Source organism: Chinchilla lanigera, unplaced genomic scaffold (genome assembly GCF_000276665.1).
Source record: "Chinchilla lanigera isolate Chin_1 unplaced genomic scaffold, ChiLan1.0 scaffold00089, whole genome shotgun sequence".
Lineage (NCBI taxonomy): Eukaryota > Metazoa > Chordata > Mammalia > Rodentia > Chinchillidae > Chinchilla > Chinchilla lanigera.
In genome coordinates this window covers 1,463,088-1,469,497 of record NW_004955490.1, presented here as the reverse complement: position 1 = coordinate 1,469,497, position 6,410 = coordinate 1,463,088, and the positions used below count along the sequence as shown (strand labels likewise).

General features: G+C 32.7%; 1 pseudogene; it reads right to left on the bottom strand.

Moving 5' to 3' along the window:
• Positions 1-486, bottom strand: part of LOC102024347 — a 3,211-nt pseudogene extending 2,725 nt beyond the window's left edge.
• Between the last annotated feature and the right edge of the window lie 5,924 nt (positions 487-6,410).

The following is a 6,410-nucleotide window of genomic DNA, read 5'->3' as shown; positions in this document are numbered from 1 at the left end:
AGAGAGAGAGAGAGAGAGAGAGAGAGAGAGTTTTCATATAAGAGAAACCATGCAACATTTAAACTTGTGTATTTGAGTTCTTCACTTAACATTATGGTCTCAAGGTGCATCCATTTTCCTACAAATACTTAAGTTTATGCTTCCTTATGGCACAGTACTACTACATTGTGTACAAATAACGCATTTCTAAAAATCTATTCATCTGTTGATGGGCATACAGACTGTTTCCAAGATTTAGCTCTTATGAATTCAACTGCTTTAAGCATGAATATGTGTACATCACTGTGGTATGATGCCTTTAATTTTGGGGGGAAGATACTTAGAAGGATCAAATGGAATTTCTACTTTTAGCTTTTTGAGGAATCTCCATACTGATTTCCATTGTGGATGAATCAGTTTCGAGTCCCACCAACAACAAAGAAGGGTTCCTTTCTCCTCACGGCCCTGCCGGCATTTGTTATTGGTCAATGTCTTGACGCTAGCCATCTTTCAGGAGTGAGATGGAATGCTAGTGTTCTTTCTATTTGCAATTCCAAATGACCAGTAATGTTGAACATTTTTTCATACATATACTGGCCATTTATATTTCTTGATCTGAGAAATGTCTATTTCAGATGCCCATTTTTAACTGGATCTTTACATTTGGGGTTCTAATATTTTTGAGTTCTTCCTATGTTCTAGATATTACTATATTTGAGATGTAGCTGGAACATATTTTTCACATCAGTAGGTTGTTCACTTTGTTGGTGGTTCATTTGGCTGTGGAAAAGCTTTTTAACTTGCTGTGATCCCATTTGTTCACTCTTGGTGATATTTTTTGTGCAACCAGTTTTGTTCAGAAAGTCTTTCCCTACACTTATGTCTTCAAGAATTTTACCTATTTTGTCTTCCTTCAGATTCTTTCTAATGTTTAAATCTTTGATCCATTTTGATTTTACTTCAGTGCATGGTGAGAGATAGATATCTGTCACTTCCTTGGTTATGTTAATTCTAAAGTATTTTATCTTTCTTGATACTGTTGCAAATTTCCCTCTCCATGAGTGTGTTATTGGAGTATAGAAACACTGTTAATTTTTGATTGATGACTGTATATTCCTAGGCTGCCAAATTTGGATATTAGTTCTAGGAGTCTTTTGGTGGAGTTTTTTTTTTTTTTTTTTTGGTCTTCTATGTAGAGGATCATGTTATCAGCAAATAAGGATAACTTCTTCCTTCTTTATCCATACCCCTTTTATTTTTTCTCTTGCCTTACTGCATTATCTAACGTTTTGAGAACTATATTAAACAGAAATGATGACACCAGATATCCTTGTCTTGTTCCTAATTTTAGAGGGAAAGTTTCTTTTTTTTTTATTTTAAAGATAAAAGGAGGGAAACATTAACAGACATACAACATTTTACAACATATCACAAGCACAGTACAGACAATACAGAGTTACAAACAAAGTGGTAGGGAATTAACAATGGTGGTTGTATTACATATTGATATCTTCAAAGTGGCTTCTCATGAAAACAGATATAGACATGCAATACTGGTCAACCAAAGACTCATTGACAGTTTCTTTCAGCATAGAAATAGAAGACAGAAGAACAACCATGTTATCTATCCTGTATATACATACATACAAAATTTCTCCTTCTTTCCCTTCTCTTTTCCCACATCCCAGAAGCCCTTTACTCTTCAGTGGTTTCCTATCATTTCACAGTGTCTATCATACCTCTGAGTTTAAATTAACTCTTTCAAGTTTTACACTAGTGACACAATGCGGTGCTTGCACATGTATGTTTGATTTATTTCACTTATGAGTATGGTCTCTATTTGTGACCATTTAAATATAAAGGCCTCGAGTTTATCTTTCTTTACAGCTGAGTAATATTCCATTATATAAAAGTACCATAATTTTCTTATCCAATCCTCGGTGGATGGACATTTGGGTAGAGGGAAAGTTTCTGATTTCTTTCATTTAGTATGATGTTGACCACTGGTTTTTCATTGATGGCTTTCATCATGTTGAGATAAAGACCTTCTATTCTCATTTTCTTCAGTGTTTTTTGTTATTTGTTTAATCATAAGGAGATGTTAGACTTTGTCAAATACGTTTCTTGTATCTATTGAGATGATCATGTGCTTTTTGTACTTGCTTCTTTTTTTTGTTTGTTTGTTTTTGTTTTTGTTTTTCTCCGGTACCGGGAACCGAACTCACTACCTTGCGCTTGCCAGGCAGGCGCTTTTGCCGCTGAGCTAAATCCCCAGCCCCTGTACTTGCTTCTGATTATGTGGTGTACACCATTTATTGATTTGGATTTGTTGCACCATCCCTGCATATCTGAAATGAATCCTACTTAGTCGTGGTGTATCATCTTTTTGATGATTTGCTGTATTCTACTTGCCAGTATCTTATTGAGCATGTTTGCATCTGTGTTCATTATATAGATTGGTCTGTAGTTCTCCTTTTTGGTTGGGTCCTTTTCGGGTTTTGGAATCAGCTTTCTTTCAGGAATGCTTTTGGTAGCAATATTTTCCTTTAGATTTCATTGAAGAATTTGAGGAATACTGGCATTACATTTTCTCTAAAATTCTTGTAGAATTCAGCAATGAATCTGTCATGACCTGGTCTTTTCTTTCTTGGTAGATTTTTTTTTTTTTATTACTTCTTCAGTATCACTGGCTGACATTGGCTTATTCAGAATTTTTATAACTTTTTGGTTCAGCTTTGGTAGTTCATATGTATCTAGGAATTTATCCATTTCCTCTGTATCTTACATCTTATTAGAGTACAGGTTCTCAAAGTAGTTACTGGTAATACTCTAAAATTCAACAGAATTTACTGTGATTTTACATTTTTTCATTTCCATTTGCATTGGTTTGGGTCTTTTTCCCTTAGTTTGGTAAGATTAGGTAAGGATTTGTATGTTTTGTTTAACCTTTCAAAGAACTAACCCTTTAATTCATTAATTCTTTGTATTGTTTGTTCAGTCTCAATTTAATTAATTTCTACCCTCATCTTTATTATTTTATTCCTCATATAAGCTTTTGGGTTGACTTGTTCTTGTTTTTCTAGGACCTTGAGGTGCAGCCTCAGGGCTTATTTTTTTAAGTCCATTCTGTTTCCTTTATGTGCGAAATCATTGCTCTGAACTCTCATATTGGGACAGCTTTCATTGCATCCCCTAGGATCTGGTATGTTATACTGGCGTTATCACTTGTAGAAATTGTATAACTTTTCCTTTGATTTCATCTATGACCCATTGATTCTTCAAGAGGATGTTTTAATTTCCAGGTGTTTGAGTAGTTTCTGTGGTGTTTTTTGTCACTGATTTTTAGTTGCACTATGTTTTGATAATGTGCATGGGATAATTTCATGCTTTTGCATTTGTTTAAGCATGCTTTATTGGCTAATATGTGGTTTATTTTGGAGAAAGTCGCATGTGCTGCTTGGAAGAATATGTATTCTGCTGTTGAATGGAACACTCTGTAGATATCCATTAAATCAATTTGTGTGATCTTACATGCCTATATTTGTTTATCTGAGTAACCAATTTGAAGATATCAATATATAATACAACCGTTATTAATTTCTTATCACCTTGTCTGAAATTCTGTATTACTTGTATTGTTTTTGTGTTATTTTGTAAATGTTTGGAGTCTGTTGGTATATTTTCATTCTTTTATCTTTAAAATAAAAAAATCTGTTTGTGTGAAGGTTTGATTCACCTCTGATATTTTTGGAGTGACAGACATGCATACTATACTTTTCTAATGAAAATTTTTACTTTAACATAACAGGAGCCAGCTGTGCTGTTCAGTACCTGGGCTGAAGGAACACAGGAAGCAATCTTTGTGTTCTCCCACTTGGTGGACCTATGCCAAGATGTACACATGTGTGTCAAAGTATTGGCAGGTGAGATTTTATCCACCTTCTATGCCATGTTACATTTTTGTGTACTTATTATTTGTTTTAATAAATACTTTCTTTTGATTTTTCTTGTGGAATTATCCCAATTCAGTACAATCTCACATGAAAATATGCATTTCAACTTTGGGAGGAGGTTAAAAATGACTCATCAGATGACACAGCTACCAATTATGGCTTGAATCAAGTAAGCCAAAGATATTGTGACAGTAAGATTGAGCAAGATGTGACAGAGAAGTACAGAAGGAGGACCTTGATTAAGATGAGGAAGAAAACATTAATGTAAATAAATACTCAAAATGCTACAAAATCGTCATTCATACCTGAATGAACCAACGTTAGAACTAAGTCAGAAAATGTTATTAGGTTCTTCCCAGAGGTGAAATCTATTTGACAGAATCTCAGCACTGTGATTCAATCTTAGAAACAATTTCCTACAAGATATTGTGAAATACACTAATAATGAAATATAAGTAAAATGTTCTATATGCACCAATAATAAGACTCAAAAATATATTTTTCATTATACCTCACTATCTGAACTAAAAGCCTTCATAGCGTGACTTTATCATTCTATAATCAGAATCTAAAGGATATATGGAGAAATGAAAGATGTTGTGTACAGATTTTTAGAGCAATAATGATTCTCAAGAGACTTGCCTTCAAAATTGCCTATGGATTGATGGCAAAAAACCCACCAAGTAAGAAAAATATCTGACAATTTGGCTGCTATTCACTCATTTCTTGAATGCTTTACTTTGAAATGTCAAACAATTCATACACTGTCCAAAAACATGACAACTGATGAAAAACTTGCATCATTTTGTGGTTGTTGCAGCTTTCAGCAATATATGACAAATAAACCTTCCAAATATGATATAAGGATATGTGCCCTGGGAGATGCAATGGTTTTTTCCAATTGCAAGTTCACAAGGTTGCAAATTCACAATAGAGATATGTATAATACAGTCTTTGGAATTCAGAAAGACATAACATTGGGCTCCTATATTGTGAGGAAAAACAAAGTAGTATTTATATTACAATTTTACCCCATGATGATAAGATTGACGATAAAGTTGGGCATGGTGATGCATGCCTGTAACTTCAGCTCTCAGAAGGCTGAAACAAGAGAGTCCTGTGAGTTCAAGTTCAGCCTGTGTTTCATAATGAGTTTAAGGCTAGCCTGGTCTACATAGCCAGACCCTATCTCACAGAAACCAAAAGCAAACAAACAAACAAAAGTATTGATAGTGAAACCTCAACACAAATGAAGCCAGAAATGGTCACATATTATAACAAAATGAAAAAGGGAATAAATGTTGTTGACTAGTTCCCAGAAACTATGATGTCTCTTGAAACATAAAGTGTTGGCCAATGGATGTGCTTTACTCTATCTTAAATATGTTAGGCATAGCTTCATAGTTTGCAAAGAAAATAACATTTGCAAAATATCATATAGAAATTTTCTCAGAGGATTAAGACTGGAATCGATAAACGATCAATTACAACAAAAGAACAATATATATTTGCCCTAAAAACTCTGCAAAAAATTCTGGAGCAGACCAGTGAAACAACAGGTGAAACATTACAAGTACCACCTAAGAAAATAGAGAGACCAGCAAAAAGAAAAAGACAGAAAAACAAAATACAGATGCTGTCAGTGTATGCAATATCTGTGTGTGGAAAATGGTTTTTTCATGTATGAAAACTGCCTTAGGTGTGACAATTGAAGTAAAAATTATTCTTTGGTGTAGTTTTATTTCTATTTTCACTGTAGTTTATATAGGAATTTATTTCTGGTTTTATTTTTAGTATTAGTAAACAAAAAGTTGATGTAAAAAGTATTGATGTTTATTCTAAGCATGCAATATATATTTGATACTTTGTTTCATTGATATTTTATTTTACTGCTAAGTACACATTGTATAATATAATAAGAATCTCATGACAAGACAAGAAGACTGCAGAGATGATAAGTATGCCCTTCACAAAAAGACAGAAAAGCAAAACACACCTGCTTTCAGTGTGAGTAATACCTATTTATGGAACATTCTGTTTTCATGTTTGAAGAATGCCTTAGGTGTGATAACTGAAATAACGATTATATTTTGTGATAAAGTTTTATTTGTATTTTCATTGTAATTCACATAGAAATTTATTTTTTATTGTTTTTTAGATTTTATAAGCAAATAAACAATTTCTGTTGAAAATGTTGATGTTCATTCTCAAAATGTCAGTACATATTAAAATTTAGCACTTTAATAATATTTTATTTTTCTGCTAAGTACACATTGTATAATTAATAAAACTCATAAAATTAAAATAAATAATTCATCAATAGGATTCATCAGTCCAAAAAAATAAATACAGGTGTTATACACGCACTTAACACTCCTTTTCAGGAAATTTACTTATTTATTTATTTTTTATTTTAAAAATAAAAGAAGGAAAACATTAACAAACAGACAACCATTTGCAAAATAGCAAAAGAACAAT